The sequence below is a fragment of the Oncorhynchus masou genome, chromosome 29 (assembly GCF_036934945.1).
Source record: "Oncorhynchus masou masou isolate Uvic2021 chromosome 29, UVic_Omas_1.1, whole genome shotgun sequence".
NCBI lineage: Eukaryota > Metazoa > Chordata > Actinopteri > Salmoniformes > Salmonidae > Oncorhynchus > Oncorhynchus masou.
The window spans coordinates 96,013,606-96,032,125 of NC_088240.1; the positions used below are offsets into that span (position 1 = coordinate 96,013,606).

General features: G+C 44.6%; 1 pseudogene; it reads right to left on the reverse strand.

Moving 5' to 3' along the window:
- LOC135519849 (F-actin-uncapping protein LRRC16A-like) overlaps positions 1-18,520 on the reverse strand; it is a 106,835-nt pseudogene that overhangs the window by 45,673 nt on the left and 42,642 nt on the right.

The window sequence follows — 18,520 nt, forward strand, 5'->3', positions numbered from 1 at the left end:
TGACGCTACAAAGTATTAACCTAAGGGGGCTGAATAATTTTGCACTTCTCTAGTAGACAATTTTTTCAGTTTTTGATTTGTTTTTGAAATATCCAATAAATGTCGTTCCACTTCTCTATAGTGTCCCACTTGTTGTTGATTCTTCCAAAAAATACAGTTTTAATATCTTTAGGGTGTTTGAAGCCTGAAATGATGGCAAAAGGTCGCAAAGTTCAAAATACTTTCCAGGCACTGTTTACTAAAGATGGCCACTTCTCTAATAAACATCTGGTGTTTACCTAAAGATGGTCCTTCTCTAATACCCAGGGTCTAACACACTTACTAAAGATGGCCACTTCTCAAAAACATCTGGGACGTAGAATTACATCCACTCACTATAGATGGCTTTGATCAACAGTCTCACAACAAGCCAACCTCCGGAAACATCTTGGGATTGATATCACCTTTGGTTAAAGATGGCCAAGAGCTGTAAAAAGCAACAGGGTGTTTAAAATCTCTTTTGTAAAGATGGCCAGCTTCTCTCCGAGTACAGCGAAGTTTACTGGCCCAATATGTTCAGTCAGACCTGACGTTTCAACTATTCCTCAGTGAAATCCAGCCAGAGCAGGTAGCAGGTACCTAAAGATGGCCACTTATCTAGTAGACCCAGTGTTTACCTAAAGATGGCCACTTCTCTAGTAGACCCAGGGTGTTTACCTAAAGATGGCCACTTCTCTACTAGACCCAGGGTGTTTACCTAAAGATGGCCACTTCTCTAGTAGTTTACCTAAAGATGGCCACTTCTCTACTAGACCCTGGGTGTTTACCTAAAGATGGCCACTTCTCTAATAGTTTACCTAAAGATGGCCACCTATCTAGTAGACCCAGGGTGTTTACCTAAAGATGGCCACTTCTCTAGTAGTTTACCTAAAGATGGCCACTTCTCTACTAGACCCAGGGTGTTTACCTAAAGATGGCCACTTCTCTAGTAGTTTACCTAAAGATGGCCACTTCTCTAGTAGTTTACCTAAAGATGGCCACTTCTCTAGTAGACCCAGGGTGTTTACCTAAAGATGGCAACTTATCTAATAAACCCAGGGTGTTTACCTAAAGATGGCCACTTCTCTAGTAGACCTAGGGTTTTACCTAAAGATGGCCACTTCTATCTAGTAGACCCAGGGTGTTTACCTAAAGATGGCCACTTCTCTAGTAGTTTACCTAAAGATGGCCACTTCTCTAGTAGTTTAAATAAAGATGGCCACTTCTCTAGCAGTGTTTACCTAAAGATGGCCACTTCTCTAGTAGTTTACCTAAAGATGGCCACTTCTCTAGTAGACCCAGGGTGTTTACCTAAAGATGGATTCTCTTGTAGTTTTACCTAAAGATGGCCATTTCTCTAGTAGTTTAACCTAAAGATGGCCACTTCTCTAGTAGACCCAGGGTGTTTACCTAAAGATGGCCAGTTCTCTAGTAAACCCAGGGTGTTTACCTAAAGATGGCCACTTCTCTAATAGTTTACCTAAAGATGGCCACCTATCTAGTAGACCCTGGGTGTTTACCTAAAGATGGCCACTTCTCTAGTAGTTTACCTAAAGATGGCCACTTCTCTAGTAGTTTACCTAAAGATGGCCACTTCTCTAGCAGTTTACCTAAAGATGGCCACTTCTCAGGGTGTTTACCTAAAGATGGCCACTTCTCTAATAAACCCAGGGTGTTTACCTAAAGATGGCCACTTCTCTTGTAGTTTACCTAAAGATGGCCACCTATCTAGTAGACCCAGGGTGTTTACCTAAAGATGGCCACTTCTCTAGTAGTTTACCTAAAGATGGCCACTTCTCTATGGCCACTTACGTAAAGATGGCCACTTCTCTAGTAGTTTACCTAAAGATGGCCACCTATCTAGTAGACCCAGGGTGTTTACCTAAAGATGGCCAGTTACTTCTCTAGACCCAGGGTGTTTACCTAAAGATGGACACTTCTCTAATAGTTTACCTAAAGATGGCCACCTATCTAGTAGACCCAGGGTGTTTACCTAAAGATGGCCACTTCTCTAATAAACCCAGGGTGTTTACCTAAAGATGGCCACTTCTCTAATAGTTTACCTAAAGATGGCCACCTATCTAGTAGCCACCTCTAGTGTTTACCTAAAGATGGCCACTTCTCTAGTAGTTTACCTAAAGATGGCCACTTCTCTACTAGACCCAGGGTGTTTACCTAAAGATGGACACTTCTCTAGTAAACCCTGGGTGTTTACCTAAAGATGGCCAGTTATTTAGTAGACCCAGGGTGTTTACCTAAAGATGGCCACTTCTCTAATAGTTTACCTAAAGATGGCCACCTATCTAGTAGACCCTGGGTGTTTACCTTTAAGATCCACTTCTCTAGTAAACCCTGGGTGTTTACCTAAAGATGGCCAGTTATTTAGTAGACCCAGGGTGTTTACCTAAAGATGGCCACTTCTCTAGTAAACCCTGGGTGTTTACCTAAAGATGGCCAGTTATCTAGTAGACCCAGGGTGTTTACCTAAAGATGGCCACTTCTCTAATAGTTTACCTAAAGGAGGTCCTGCGGGCAACTGCACTGCCCTCAACCACAAGGCTCTCCAGAGGGTGGTGAGTCTGCACAACGTATCACCAAGAGCAAACTACCTGCCCTCCATGACACCTACAGCACCCAATGTCACAGGAAGGCCAAAAAGATAATCAAGGACAACAACCACCCGAGCCACTGCCTGTTCACCCCGCTACCATCCAGAAGGCGAGGTCAGTACAGGTGCATCATAGCTGGGACCAAGAGAGTGAAAAACAGCTTCTATCTCAAGGCCATCAGACTGCTAAACAACCATCACTAGCACAAAGAGGCTGCTGCCTACATTGAGACCCAATCACTGGCCACTTTAATAAATGGATCACTAGTCACTCTAAATAATGGCACTTTAAATAAATAATGTTTACATATCTTACATCACATGTATATACTGTATTTTATACCATCTATTGCACCTTGCCTATGCCGCTCGGCCATCGCTCATCCATATACTTACATGTACATATTCTCATTCACCCCTTTAGATTTGTGTGTATTAGGTCGTTGTTGTGGAATTGTTAGATAACTTGTTAGATATTACTGTACTGTCGGAACTGGAAGCACAAGCATTTCACTACACTCGCATTAACATCTGCTAACCATGTGTTTGTGACGGCCTCTCTCCCCTCCCCCATCCCCATTTCCCCCTTCTCTTTCCCTCTACCCTCGCTCTCTCCATTTCTCCCCTTCTCTTCCTCTCCCCACTCCATCTATCCCCTCTCCATCTATCTCCCTCTCTCTCTCCATATCTCCACTCTTCCTCTCCCCACTCTCTCTCTCTCTCCATATCTCCCCTTCTCTCTTCCTCTCCCCACTCTCCATCTCTCCATTCTCTCCCTTTCTCTCTCCATATCTCCCATCCCTCTCCCCTATCCCCATTCCCTCTCCCTCTCCCCTCTCCATATCTCCCTTTCTCTCTCCCTCTCTCTCTCCATCTCTCCCATCTCCCTCTCCCCCCTCTCCCATCTCTCTCCCCTTTCTCCTTCTCTATCTCTCTCATCTCTCTCCCCACTCTCCATATCTCCCATTCCCTCCCCATCCCTCCCTCTCCTCTCCCTCTCTCCCCATCTCCATCTCTCCCCCTTCCCCATCTCTCCTCTCCCCTCCCCATCTCTCCATCTCTCTCCCCATCTCTCTTCTCCTCCCTCCTCTCCCCATCTCCTCCTCTCTCCTCTCCCCATCTCTCCCTCTCCTCTCTCTCCTCTCCCCATCTCTCCTCTCCTCTCTTCATCTCTCCCCTTTCTCCCTCTCTCTCACCATCTCTCCCCCTCTTCTCTCTCCCTCTCCTCTCCCCATCTCTCCTCTCCTCTCCCATCTCTCCCCCCATCTCCTCTCTTCATCTCTCCCCTTTCTCCCTCTCTCTCACCATCTCTCCTTCTCTCTCCCCTCTCCCCATCTCTCTCTCCATCTCTTCCTTTCTTCATCTCTCCCTTTCTCCCCCTTCTCTCCATCTCCCTCTCTCTCCCTCCCCCTTTCTCCCTCTCCCCATCGCTCTCCCCTCTACCATGTGTACCACAGGGTCCACATCCATCCTCATCACAAAGCAAATGACAAATCACCAGCCTCCCAGATTCCTCTCAGGGCGCTAGTTAAGCATCCAGCCAACGTTCATTGTTATGCAGCAATTACAGAATGTAGATTCTATTTAAATGAGGATGAAACAAAGAAAATGCCCAGACACTCATGACTGAGTGGATCCTAATATCATTCAGCTCTAAATTCATAGACAGCCAATCACATGGTGCCCTGTCTGGTGCTTGTCTGCCATTCCTCTCTCTCTCTCGCTCTCTCTCTCTCTCTCTCTCCTCTCTCCCTCTCTCTCTCTCTCTCCCTTCTCTCTCCCCCACCCTCTCTCTCTCTCCTATCCTATTTCTCTCCTGCTGCACCCTCCACTCTCTCTTTTCCTCCCCCTCCTCTACCTCTCTCTCTCTCTCTGCTAATCTCCTCTCTACCCCCCATTCAACCCTCTCTCTCTCCCCCTCCACCCTGTCTGGGCTTCCAGGGATGAACAGCAGGCCCAGAGCCAAGCAGAGCAGAGAGGTACACAATAACCACACTGTTTTCTTTCCTCACCACAGCAGCCTGCTGTATCATCATTTGTATTCTGGAAGTGTTTCTGGTCATACTAATTCACCACAGTAGTGGTTAGAGTGGAGGGACGGTAGGTAGACTAGTGGTTAGATGGAGGGATGGCAGGTAGCCTAGTGGTTAGAGTGGAGGGACGGCAGGTAGCCTAGTGGTTAGAGATGGAGGGATGGCAGGTAGCCTAGTGGTTAGAGTGGAGGGATGGCAGGTAGCCTAGTGGTTAGAGTGGAGGGACGGTAGGTAGCCTAGTGGTTAGAGTGGAGGGGCGGCAGGTAGCCTAGTGGTTAGGGTGGAGGGATGGCAGGTAGCCTAGTGGTTACAGTGGAGGGACGGCAGGTAGCCTAGTGGTTAGAGTGGAGGGATGGCAGGTAGCCTAGTGGTTAGGATGGAGGGATGGCAGGTAGCCTAGTGGTTAGAGTGGAGGGGCGGCAGGTAGCCTAGTGGTTAGGGTGGAGGGATGGCAGGTAGCCTAGTGGTTACAGTGTAGGGACGGCAGGTAGCCTAGTGGTTAGGATGGAGGGATGGCAGGTAGCCTAGTGGTTAGGATGGAGGGATGGCAGGTAGCCTAGTGGTTAGAGTGGAGGGGCAGGCAGGTAGCCTAGTGGTTAGGGTGGAGGGACGGCAGGTAGCCTAGTGGTTAGAGTGGAGGGACGGCAGGTAGCCTAGTGGTTAGAGTGGATGGACGGCAGGTAGCCTAGTGGTTAGAGTGGAGGGACGGTAGGTAGCCTAGTGGTTAGAGTGGAAGGGACGGTAGGTAGCCTAGTGGTTAGAGTGGAGGGATGGCAGGTAGCCTAGTGGTTAGGATGGAGGGATGGCAGGTAGCCTAGTGGTTAGGTTGGAGGGGCGGCAGGTAGCCTAGTGGTTAGAGTGTAGGGACGGCAGGTAGCCTAGTGGTTAGAGTGGAGGGGCAGGCAGGTAGCCTAGTGGTTAGAGTGGAGGGACGGCAGGTAGCCTAGTGGTTAGAGTGTAGGGACGGCAGGTAGTCTAGTGGTTAGAGTGTAGGGACGGCAGGTAGTCTAGTGGTTAGAGTGTAGGGACTACAGTACTAGCTAGTCTAGTGGTTAGAGTTCACTATAGTACTAGCTAGATCTCCAGTCCATCTGGTCATATTCACTACAGTACTAGCTAGATCTCCATCTCTGGTCATATTCACTACAGTACTAGCTAGATCTCCATTGGTCCTCTGGTCATATTCACTACAGTCCTAGCTAGATCTCCATTGGTCCTCTGGTCATATTCACTACAGTACTAGCTAGATCTCCATTGGTCCTCTGGTCATATTCACTACAGTCCTAGCTAGATCTCCATTGGTCCTCTGGTCATATTCACTACATGTACTAGCTAGATCTCCATTGGTCCTCTGGTCATATTCACTACAGTACTAGCTAGATCTCCATTGGTCCTCTGGTCATATTCACTACAGTACTAGCTAGATCTCCATTGGTCCTCTGGTCATATTCACTACAGTCCTAGCTAGATCTCCATTGGTCCTCTGGTCATATTCACTACAGTCCTAGCTAGATCTCCATTGGTCCTCTGGTCATATTCACTACAGTACTAGCTAGATCTCCATTGGTCCTCTGGTCATATTCACTACAGTACTAGCTAGATCTCCATTGGTCCTCTGGTCATATTCACTACAGTACTAGCTAGATCTCCATTGGTCCTCTGGTCATATTCACTACAGTCTAGCTAGATCTCCATTGGTCCTCTGGTCATATTCACTACAGTACTAGCTAGATCTCCATTGGTCCTCTGGTCATATTCACTATAGTACTAGCTAGATCTCCATTGGTCCTCTGGTCATATTCACTACAGTACTAGCTAGATCTCCATCTGGTCATATTCACTACAGTACTAGCTAGATCTCCATTGGTCTCTGGTCATATTCACTACAGTACTAGCTAGATCTCCATCTCTGGTCATATTCACTACAGTCCTAGCTAGATCTCCATCTGGTCATATTCACTACAGTACTAGCTAGATCTCCATCTGGTCATATTCACTACAGTACTAGCTAGATCTCCATCTGGTCATATTCACTACAGTACTAGCTAGATCTCCATCTGGTCATATTCACTACAGTACTAGCTAGATCTCCATCTGGTCATATTCACTACAGTACTAGCTAGATCTCCATTGGTCCTCTGGTCATATTCACTACAGTCCTAGCTAGATCTCCATTGGTCCTCTGGTCATATTCACTACAGTACTAGCTAGATCTCCATTGGTCCTCTGGTCATATTCACTACAGTCCTAGCTAGATCTCCATTGGTCCTCTGGTCATATTCACTACAGTACTAGCTAGATCTCCATCTGGTCATATTCCTATAGTACTAGCTAGATCTCCATTGGTCCTCTGGTCATATTCACTACAGTACTAGCTAGATCTCCATTGGTCCTCTGGTCATATTCACTACAGTCCTAGCTAGATCTCCATTGGTCCTCTGGTCATATTCACTACAGTCCTAGCTAGATCTCCATTGGTCCTCTGGTCATATTCACTACAGTACTAGCTAGATCTCCATTGGTCCTCTGGTCATATTCACTACAGTACTAGCTAGATCTCCATTGGTCCTCTGGTCATATTCACTACAGTACTAGCTAGATCTCCATTGGTCCTCTGGTCATATTCACTACAGTACTAGCTAGATCTCCATCTGGTCATATTCACTACAGTACTAGCTAGATCTCCATCTGGTCATATTCACTACAGTCCTAGCTAGATCTCCATCTGGTCATATTCACTACAGTACTAGCTAGATCTCCATCTGGTCATATTCACTACAGTACTAGCTAGATCTCCATCTGGTCATATTCACTACAGTACTAGCTAGATCTCCATCTGGTCATATTCACTACAGTACTAGCTAGATCTCCATTGGTCCTCTGGTCATATTCACTACAGTACTAGCTAGATCTCCATTGGTCCTCTGGTCATATTCACTACAGTACTAGCTAGATCTCCATTGGTCCTCTGGTCATATTCACTACAGTCCTAGCTAGATCTCCATTGGTCCTCTGGTCATATTCACTACAGTCCTAGCTAGATCTCCATTGGTCCTCTGGTCATATTCACTACAGTCCTAGCTAGATCTCCATTGGTCCTCTGGTCATATTCACTACAGTACTAGCTAGATCTCCATTGGTCCTCTGGTCATATTCACTACAGTCCTAGCTAGATCTCCATTGGTCCTCTGGTCATATTCACTACAGTACTAGCTAGATCTCCATTGGTCCTCTGGTCATATTCACTACAGTCCTAGCTAGATCTCCATTGGTCCTCTGGTCATATTCACTACAGTACTAGCTAGATCTCCATTGGTCCTCAGGTCATATTCACTACAGTCCTAGCTAGATCTCCATTGGTCCTCTGGTCATATTCACTACAGTACTAGCTAGATCTCCATTGGTCCTCTGGTCATATTCACTACAGTACTAGCTAGATCTCCATTGGTCCTCTGGTCATATTCACTACAGTACTAGCTAGATCTCCATTGGTCCTCTGGTCATATTCACTACAGTACTAGCTAGATCTCCATTGGTCCTCTGGTAGTGTCTCTGGCTCCCCCCTATGGCCTCCATCACAGTATCTCTCCACCCAGGAGATCCATCTCTGACATCTCTTTCTAGAGGCTCTTCCATCCTCTCCACCTGCTCTCCTCCTCGAGACATATACTCATATGTCTGCCATATCCTTCCTGTTACAGCTCAGACAGACAGACAGACAGACAGACAGACAGACAGACAGACAGACAGACAGACACAGACAGACAGACAGACAGACAGACAGACAGACAGACAGAATCCCATTGCTACTCACTTCTCCAGAGCAGCTGCTACATCCTGAAGACCTTGAGGACTGATGTTGTTCTTATCCCAGATCACCGTCCTGGTGAAACAGATCAGAATCATCAATCATTCACATATCAAACCACCTGAGACGGTCCTCTCCTCTCCAAACCATCCCACTGTCCTGTTTCTACGGTAACACACTTTAACAGAGAGACAAACTGAGACGGTCCTCTCCTCTCCAAACCATTCCACTGTCTTGTTTCTACGGTAATACACTTTAACAGAGAGACAAACTGAGACGGTCCTATCCTCTCCAAACCATCCCACTGTCTTGTTTCTACGGTAACACACTTTAACAGAGAGACAAACTGAGACGGTCCTCTCCTCTCCAAACCATCCCACTGTCCTGTTTCTATGGTAACACACTTTAACAGAGAGACAAACTGAGACGGTCCTCTCCTCTCCAAACCATCCCACTGTCCTGTTTCTATGGTAACACACTTTAACAGAGAGACAAACTGAGACAGTCCTCTCCTCTCCAAACCATCCCACTGTCCTGTTTCTACGGTAACACACTTTAACAGAGAGACAAACTGAGACGGTCCTCTCTCCTCTCCAAACCATCCCACTGTCCTGTTTCTATGGTAACACACTTTAACAGAGAGACAAACTGAGACGGTCCTCTCCTCTCCAAACCATCCCACTGTCCTGTTTCTATGGTAACACACTTTAACAGAGAGACAAACTGAGACAGTCCTCTCCTCTCCAAACCATCCCACTGTCTTGTTTCTACGGTAACACACTTTAACAGAGAGACAAACTGAGACAGTCCTCTCCTCTCCAAACCATCCCACTGTCTTGTTTCTACGGTAACACACTTTAACAGAGAGACAAACTGAGACAGTCCTCTCCTCTCCAAACCATCCCACTGTCCTGTTTCTACGGTAACACACTTTAACAGAGAGACAAACTGAGACAGTCCTCTCCTCTCCAAACCATCCCACTGTCCTGTTTCTATGGTAACACACTTTAACAGAGAGACAAACTGAGACGGTCCTCTCCTCTCCAAACCATCCCACTGTCCTGTTTCTATGGTAACACACTTTAACAGAGAGACAAACTGAGACAGTCCTCTCCTCTCCAAACCATCCCACTGTCCTGTTTCTATGGTAACACACTTTAACAGAGAGACAAACTGAGACAGTCCTCTCCTCTCCAAACCATCCCACTGTCTTGTTTCTATGGCAACACACTTTAACAAAGAGACAAACTGAGACAGTCCTCTCCTCTCCAAACCATCCCACTGTCCTGTTTCTATGGTAACACACTTTAACAGAGAGACAAACTGAGACGGTCCTCTCCTCTCCAAACCATCCCACTGTCCTGTTTCTATGGTAACACACTTTAACAGAGAGACAAACTGAGACAGTCCTCTCCTCTCCAAACCATCCCACTGTCCTGTTTCTATGGTAACCTCAGCACACTTTAACAGAGAGACAAACTGAACCCTCCTCTCCTCTCCAAACCATCCCACTGTCCTGTTTCTATGGTAACACACTTTAACAGAGAGACAAACTGAGACAGTCCTATCCTCTCCAAACCATCCCACTGTCCTGTTTCTATGGTAACACACTTTAACAGAACCTCAGACAAACTGAGACAGTCCTCTCCTCTCCAAACCATCCCACTGTCCTGTTTCTATGGTAAACACACTTTAACAGAGAGACAAACTGAGACAGTCCTCTCCTCTCCAAACCATCCCACTGTCCTGTTTCTATGGTAACACACTTTAACAGAGAGACAAACTGAGACAGTCCTCTCCTCTCCAAACCATCCCACTGTCTTGTTTCTACGGTAACACACTTTAACAGAGAACCTCAGACAAACTGAGACAGTAACCTCAGTCCTAAACTCCTCTCCAAACCATCCCACTGTCTTGTTTCTACGGTAACACAACTTTAACAGAGAGACAAACTGAGACAGTCCTCTCCTCTCAAACCATCCCACTGTCTTGTTTCTACGGTAACACACTTTAACAGAGAGACAAACTGAGACAGTCCTCTCCTCTCCAAACCATCCCACTGTCTTGTTTCTACGGTAACACACTTTAACAGAGAGACAAACTGAGACAGTCCTCTCCTCTCCAAACCATCCCACTGTCTTGTTTCTACGGTAACACACTTTAACAGAGAGACAAACTGAGACAGTCCTCTAAACCTCTCCAAACCAGCATCAGAGTGTCTGAGACAGTCCTCTCCTCACCTTAGTTTGCTGTTGATCTGCAGGGCCTTGGCCAAACATCTTAGCTCCCATGTCTCCCATGGCGTTCCCACTGATATCCACCCTGGTCAGACTGGTGTTGCTGCCCAGAGCATTCAGCACAATGGTGATGTCCGTCTTCAGCTTACAGTAGTCAGCCAGGGACAGAGACGTCAGGGGCTGCAGGGGGACAAGGGATACTCAATCATTCATTCAATAATTACATTTATTTATATAGCCCTTTTTTACATCAGCTGAGCTTTTACAGTAACCTCAGCCTAAACCCTAACCCTTTACAGTAACCCAGCCTAAACCCTAACCCTTTACAGTAACCTCAGCCTAAACCCTAACCCTTTCACAATAACCTCAGCCTAAACCCTAACCCTTATACAGTAACCTCAGCCTAAACCCTAACCATTTTACAGTAACCTCAGCCTAAACCCTAACCCTTTACAGTAACCCAGCCTAAACCCTTTTACAGTAACCCAGCCTAAACCCTAACCATTTTACAGTAACCCAGCCTAAAACCCTAACCCTTTACAGTAACCTCAGCCTAAACCCTAACCATTTTACAGTAACCCAGCCTAAACCCTAACCCTTTCACAATAACCTCAGCCTAAACCCTAACCCTTATACAGTAACCCAGCCTAAACCCTAACCCTTTTACAGTAACCTCAGCCTAAACCCTAACCCTAACCCTTTTACAGTAACCCAACCTAAACCCTAACCCTTTTACAGTAACCCAGCCTAAACCCTAACCCTTATACAGTAACCTCAGCCTAAACTCTAAGAGCAAGCAGAAACAAAAGCACAGTGGCCAGGACAAACTAGAGAGGAACCAGTCTCAGAGGGAAGGCGGCCCAAGAAGACTCAGTCTCCACAATGCCAATCTATGCTCCCATGAGAAGAAAAAACACCTGTGAAAGTTATTCCTCTCGTTAGACTCGTTCTCTTTGACAGGCGTCTTGACTTTGAGCTTAGAAACAGTAAAACGTGAGAAAATGTACATCACTTCAAAAAGCAACTACATGATTGGCCCAAATTTCATACCTTTTTACAGCTTGGCAGCTCAAGTCTTCATCACTATGACTTGGATCTCATTAAACTACGTTCACAGACACAGCGCCTCTCAGCAGGGAAATCAATTAACATAGGATCATTTTTTGCCTGACATTTCACATTTCTGGGGGGATTTTCCTGGACATTGTAAATGAAATAAATGGGTGCCTCAGATATCCAAATGAAAAGCCTACAACTGGGATGAAATGCAGACAGATTTAGAGGCACAGCGTCAAGGTCAAAGCTTAACGTCAAGCCTTTAAAAACATCCCATCTCTGCTCAGCAGGGAGCTGCATGTAGATTGACTAGATTTGAAACCATTTGGTCTGTTTTGACTTGACTACTAAAAGACCTTGACCAGAGAGATTATAGCCACAGTTCACACAGCTAACTGAAGAATAGCTTAGTATCCAGCTGGTTTGGTAGAGGGGAGGGGAGAGGGAGACGAGGGGAGAAGGGGGGAGGGGAGACGGGGGCGTGGGAGAGTGAGACGAGGGGAGGGGGGAGACGGGGGAGTGGGAGAGTGAGATGAGGGGGGAGAAGGGGGAGGGGAGACGGGGAGACGGGGGAGGGGGAGGGGGAGAATGAGACGATGGGAGGGGGGAGACGGGGTGAGGGGGAGAGTGAGACGAGGGGGGGGAGGGGGAGAGTGAGATGAGGGGAGACGGGGGAGGGGGAGACGGGGGGAGGGGGAGACGGGAGGAGGGGGAGAAACGAGGGGTTCAGGGGGTTAGATGGGGAGAGATAAACTACTGACTCTGTTCTGTCTGGGAGTTAAACTACTGGGGGTTCAGAGATAAACTACTGACTCTGGGGTTCAGGGGGTCTGGTTCAGAGTAAAACTACTGACTCTGTTCTGTCTGGGGGAAACTACTGACTCTGGTCTGGTTCAGAGAGGGGTCTGGTTCAGAGTGAAACTACTGACTCTGGGGTTCAGGGGGAGACTCTGGGGTTCAGAGGGACTCTGTTCTGTTTGGTTCAGAGTTAAACTACTGACTCTGTTCTGGGTTCAGAGGACTCTGTTCTGTCTGGTTCAGAGATAAACTACTGACTCTGGGGTTCAGAGATAAACTACTGGTTCTGTTTGGTTCAGAGATAAACTACTGACTCTGTTCTGTCTGGTTCAGAGTTAAACTACTGACTCTGTTCTGTCTGGTTCAGGGGACTCTGTTCTGTCTGGTTCAGAGATAAACTACTGACTCTGTTCTGTTTGGTTCAGGATAAACTACTGGTTCTGTCTGGTTCAGAGTTAAACTACTGACTCTGGGGTTCAGGGGTTCTGTCTGGTTCAGAGTTAAACTACTGACTCTGTTCTGTCTGGTTCAGAGTAAAACTACTGACTCTGTTCTGTTTGGTTCAGAGTTAAACTACTGACTCTGTTCTGTCTGGTTCAGAGTTAAACTACTGACTCTGTTCTGTCTGGTTCAGAGTAAAACTACTGACTCTGTTCTGTCTGGTTCAGAGTTAAACTACTGACTCTGTTCTGTCTGGTTCAGAGTTAAACTACTGACTCTGTTCTGTCTGGTTCAGAGATAAACTACTGACTCTGTTCTGTCTGGTTCTGTTTGGTTCAGAGATAAACTACTGACTCTGTTCTGTCTGGTTCTGTTTGGTTCAGACTCTGTTCTGTCTGGTTCAGAGATAAACTACTGACTCTGTTCTGTCTGGTTCAAACTACTGACTCTGTTCTGTCTGGTTCAGAGATAAACTACTGACTCTGTTCTGTCTGGTTCAGAGATAAACTACTGACTCTGTTCTGTCTGGTTCAGAGATAAACTACTGACTCTGTTCTGTCTGGTTCAGAGATAAACTACTGACTCTGTTCTGTCTGGTTCAGAGTTAAACTACTGACTCTGTTCTGTCTGGTTCAGAGATAAACTACTGACTCTGTTCTGTCTGGTTCAGAGATAAACTACTGACTCTGTTCTGTCTGGTTCAGAGTTAAACTACTGACTCTGTTCTGTCTGGTTCAGAGTTAAACTACTACTCTGACTACTGTTCTGTCTGGTTCAGAGATAAACTACTGACTCTGTTCTGTCTGGTTCAGAGTTAAACTACTGACTCTGTTCTGTCTGGTTCTGTCTGGTTCAGAGATAAACTACTGACTCTGTTCTGTCTGGTTCAGAGATAAACTACTGACTCTGTTCTGTCTGGTTCAGAGTTAAACTACTGACTCTGTTCTGTCTGGTTCAGAGTTAAACTACTGACTCTGTTCTGTCTGGTTCAGAGATAAACTACTGACTCTGTTCTGTCTGGTTCAGAGTTAAACTACTGACTCTGTTCTGTCTGGTTCAGAGATAAACTACTGACTCTGTTCTGTCTGGTTCAGAGATAAACTACTGACTCTGTTATTTCATAACATCTTTGGTCTGGTTCAAATCCAGGCATCCAGACTACTGCTGCACTATAATGTACACTCCCCTACGTACAGAGTGTATTTGGACAGTGACTCTAAAACATTACATTTGTCTTTATATTCCAGAATTTGGGGATTTGAGATCATATGTTTTACATGGCGGTCGACAGTCCAGAATGTCACATTTTATTTTGGGGTATTTTCACACATATCTGTTTTACCATTTAGAGATTAATGCAAATTGATAATTATTTGGACACATTTTATTATAGTGTTTAACATTTTGGTAAAAGTTTAGTGTTTGGTCCCATATTCTTAGCACACAATGACAACATCCAGCTTGTGACTCTCTCACGCTATGTTGATGCATTTGTAGTTTACTTTGGTTGTGCTTCAGACTATTTTCATAAATTAATGGTAAATCATGTATTGTGTAATATGAGTCACTTTTATTGTAAATAAGAATAGAACACTTATACATAAATGTTTTATCTTTATCGAACCTTTATTTAACCAGGCAAGTCAGTTAAGAACAAATTCTTATTTACAATGACGTACTATCCCGGCCAAACCCGGGCGACGCTCGGCCAAATGTGCACTGTCGAATCACAGCCGGTTGTGATACAGCCTGGATTTGAACCGGGGTGTCTGTAGCCCTGAGATGCAGTGCTTTAGACCGCTGCACCAATCGGGAGCCCCATCCAATAGATGTGAATACCTCCACGGTCATGGATAATCATGGTGGCGTCTCTCATTCAGAAGACGGGGTGTGGGAGCAGAGGCATCTTTGAATTAGTTCTGTGTAAAATAGTATTTAAATCAGTGGAGGCTCCTCAGAGGAGGAAGGGGAGGACAATCCTCCTCACTGGATTTCATAAAATAGGTCCTCCGAACCTATCAGAGCTCTTGCAGCATGAACTGACATGTTGCCCACCCAATCAAAAGATCAGAGAATGAATCTAGTACTGAAAGCATAAGCTACAGCTAGCCAGCACTTACATGTGGTGAGTAGTTGACTTAGAAAAAGACAATAGTTGAACAGTTTTGAACAAACTTAATTTCTTCCAAACTTATTTTTTTTCCAGATTTAAGGAGAATCAAGAGAGAGAGTGAGTGAGAGAGAAAGCTCTGTACATTTCTTAGTATATTTTTTTCACTTTCATGTACTCAGCTAGCATATGCAGCTAGCTAGTTTAGCCTACTCAAACACCCAGCTCAAACAGAGAGGGATGCTATGTTAGCTAGCTGGCTATGACTATCCAACAGAGAGGGATGCTATGTTAGCTAGCTGGCTATGGCGGCAGTGTAGCCTAGTGGTTAGAGCATTGGAATAGTAACCGAAAGGTTGCAAGTTCAAATTCTCGAGCTGACAAGGTACAAAATCTGTCGTTCTGCCCCTGAACAGGCAGTTAACCCACTGTTCCTAGGCCGTCATTGAAAATAAGAATTTGTTCTTAACTGACTTGCCTAGTAAAATAAAGGTAAAAAAAAAAAATGGCTATCCAACAGAGAGGGATGCTATGTTAGCTAGCTGGCTATGGCTATCCAACAGAGAGGGATGCTATGTTAGCTAGCTGGCTATGACCATCCAACAGAGAAGGATGCTATGTTAGCTAGCTGGCTATGGCTATCCAACAGAGAGGGATGCTATGTTAGCTAGCTGGCTATGGCTATCCAACAGAGAGGGATGCTATGTTAGCTATCCTATCCAACAGAGAGGGATGCTATGTTAGCTAGCTGGCTATGGCTATCCAACAGAGAGGGATGCTATGTTAGCTAGCTGGCTATGGCTATCCAACACTGGAACTCTTCCAAGTCAAAGTAAACATTTGTTTTATTAATTTATTGCTAAACTGCTTGCTGCTGACTGTACACTGTACTGTATGATTGTAGCGGGTTTACTAACACGTTAGTTTGAGTACTTCTAGCCAACTATGACGGACAACAATGTATGCTGTGTGTAGAGGCTAGCGGTCATGATATGAAGGTTTAGCTTGGAAAGTTTTTGTTGTCTGGTCACAGACAGCTGATGTGTTGTGCACTGGAGTCCACAAGCAAAGGGAGAAGTTGAGAGGAGAAGAGCAAGTAGATAGATGTAAGAAGGAATTATATATACAACGAGCTGCTTGAATGTGGCTGCTATGAAAGCGAACTGCGTGTGATCAGTGGTGTATTCATTGCGTTGAAAAACGTTTCTTAAATGAAAGCAAAAGAAACGGGGATAAACATACGTGAATTTGTCCAATAGAAACTCTTGTTTGCAACTGTTGGACTAATGACTACACCCTAGATCAGCTGGATGTAGGCAAGAGTGTTGAAGGCGGAATGTGTCACCTTGATTACTAAAATTTCTCTCTACCTGTGCACCTACGTTGTAAACTTTTATTCATAGTCTAGGTTGTAACAACCTCATGATGGGTACAGGGAACATTACAGTATCATGTAGTAGCCTAAACCTATCGATGTTACATTGAACTGGGTGAATGGAATATGAATGACAGTCATCCAATATGCTGTAATAGAAATAAGGCCATGTTAAAATAAACAAATCATCCTCCCTAATCTCAAACGGCACCAACCGTCACTGTAAAACATATACATTTCCTGTATATTCTTATCCCATAAATCAGGGTTCAGACAGACAGTGGCAAGTCAAATTCAAGGACTTTCAAGTACTTTTTCAATAACTAATATTTATTTTCAGGACCGCCAGGTCGCAGTTGTAAATGAGAACTTGTTCTCAACTAGCCTACCTGGTTAAATAAAGGTGAAATAATATATATATATATTTTTTTAAATATATTTGTAATTGTTCAAATTATGCCATTGCTTCTAGTCGCCACCAGATGGCAGTATATCGCCACGTCCTCATGAGAGAAAAAAAAAACGATCTTAGTATTCATCACTGCCTTACATGTTCTACTCAATAATAATTTGTTTCACTACTTGCTTACTACATACACGAGTGGTAAGTCAGGCCTGATGATGTTGTAATTTGAGTAGTGATGAGCAGAGTTGTAATTTGAGTGGTGATGAGCAGAGTTGTAATATGAGTAGTGATGAGCAGAGGAATAGTGATGAGCAGAGTTGTAATTTGAGTAGTGATGAGCAGAGTTGTAATTTGAGTAGTGATGAGCAGAGTTGTAATTTGAGTAGTGATGAGCAGAGTTGTAATTTGAGTAGTGATGAGCAGAGTTGTAATATGAGTAGTGATGAGCAGAGTTGTAATATGAGTAGTGATGAGCAGAGTTGTAATTTGAGTAGTGATGAGCAGAGGAGTAGTGATGAGCAGAGTTGTAATATGAGTAGTGATGAGCAGAGTTGTAATATGAGTAGTGATGAGCAGAGTTGTAATGTGAGTAGTGATGAGCAGAGTTGTAATATGAGTAGTGATGAGCAGAGTTGTAATATGAGTAGTGATGAGCAGAGTTGTAATATGAGTAGTGATGAGCAGAGTTGTAATATGAGTAGTGATGAGCAGTGTTGTAATTTGAGTAGTGATGAGCAGAGTTGTAATTTGAGTAGTGATGAGCAGAGTTGTAATATGAGTAGTGATGAGCAGAGTTGTAATATGAGTAGTGATGAGCAGAGTTGTAATTTGAGTAGTGATGAGCAGAGTTGTAATATGAGTAGTGATGAGCAGAGTTGTAATATGAGTAGTGATGAGCAGAGTTGTAATTTGAGTAGTGATGAGCAGAGGAGTAGTGATGAGCAGAGTTGTAATATGAGTAGTGATGAGCAGAGTTGTAATATGAGTAATGATGAGCAGAGTTGTAATTTGAGTAGTGATGAGCAGAGTTGTAATATGAGTAGTGATGAGCAGAGTTGTAATATGAGTAGTGATGAGCAGAGTTGTAATATGAGTAGTGATGAGCAGAGTTGTAATATGAGTAGTGATGAGCAGAGTTGTAATATGAGTAATGATGAGCAGAGTTGTAATTTGAGTAGTGATGAGCAGTGTTGTAATTTGAGTAGTGATGAGCAGAGGAGTAGTGATGAGCAGAGTTGTAATATGAGTAGTGATGAGCAGAGTTGTAATATGAGTAGTGATGAGCAGAGTTGTAATATGAGTATTGATGAGCAGAGTTGTAATATGAGTAGTGATGAGCAGAGTTGTAATATGAGTAGTGATGAGCAGAGTTGTAATATGAGTAGTGATGAGCAGAGTTGTAATATGAGTAGTGATGAGCAGAGTTGTAATATGAGTAGTGATGAGCAGAGTTGTAATATGAGTATTGATGAGCAGAGGAGTAGTGATGAGCAGAGTTGTAATATGAGTAGTGATGAGCAGAGTTCTGGGACATGTCTACTGGTGAACCATCCCATTCACATTACTACACAATTCCAGCTTAATGACTGTGTTTTTTAACGATTTTACCCTCTTTTTCTCCACCATTTCG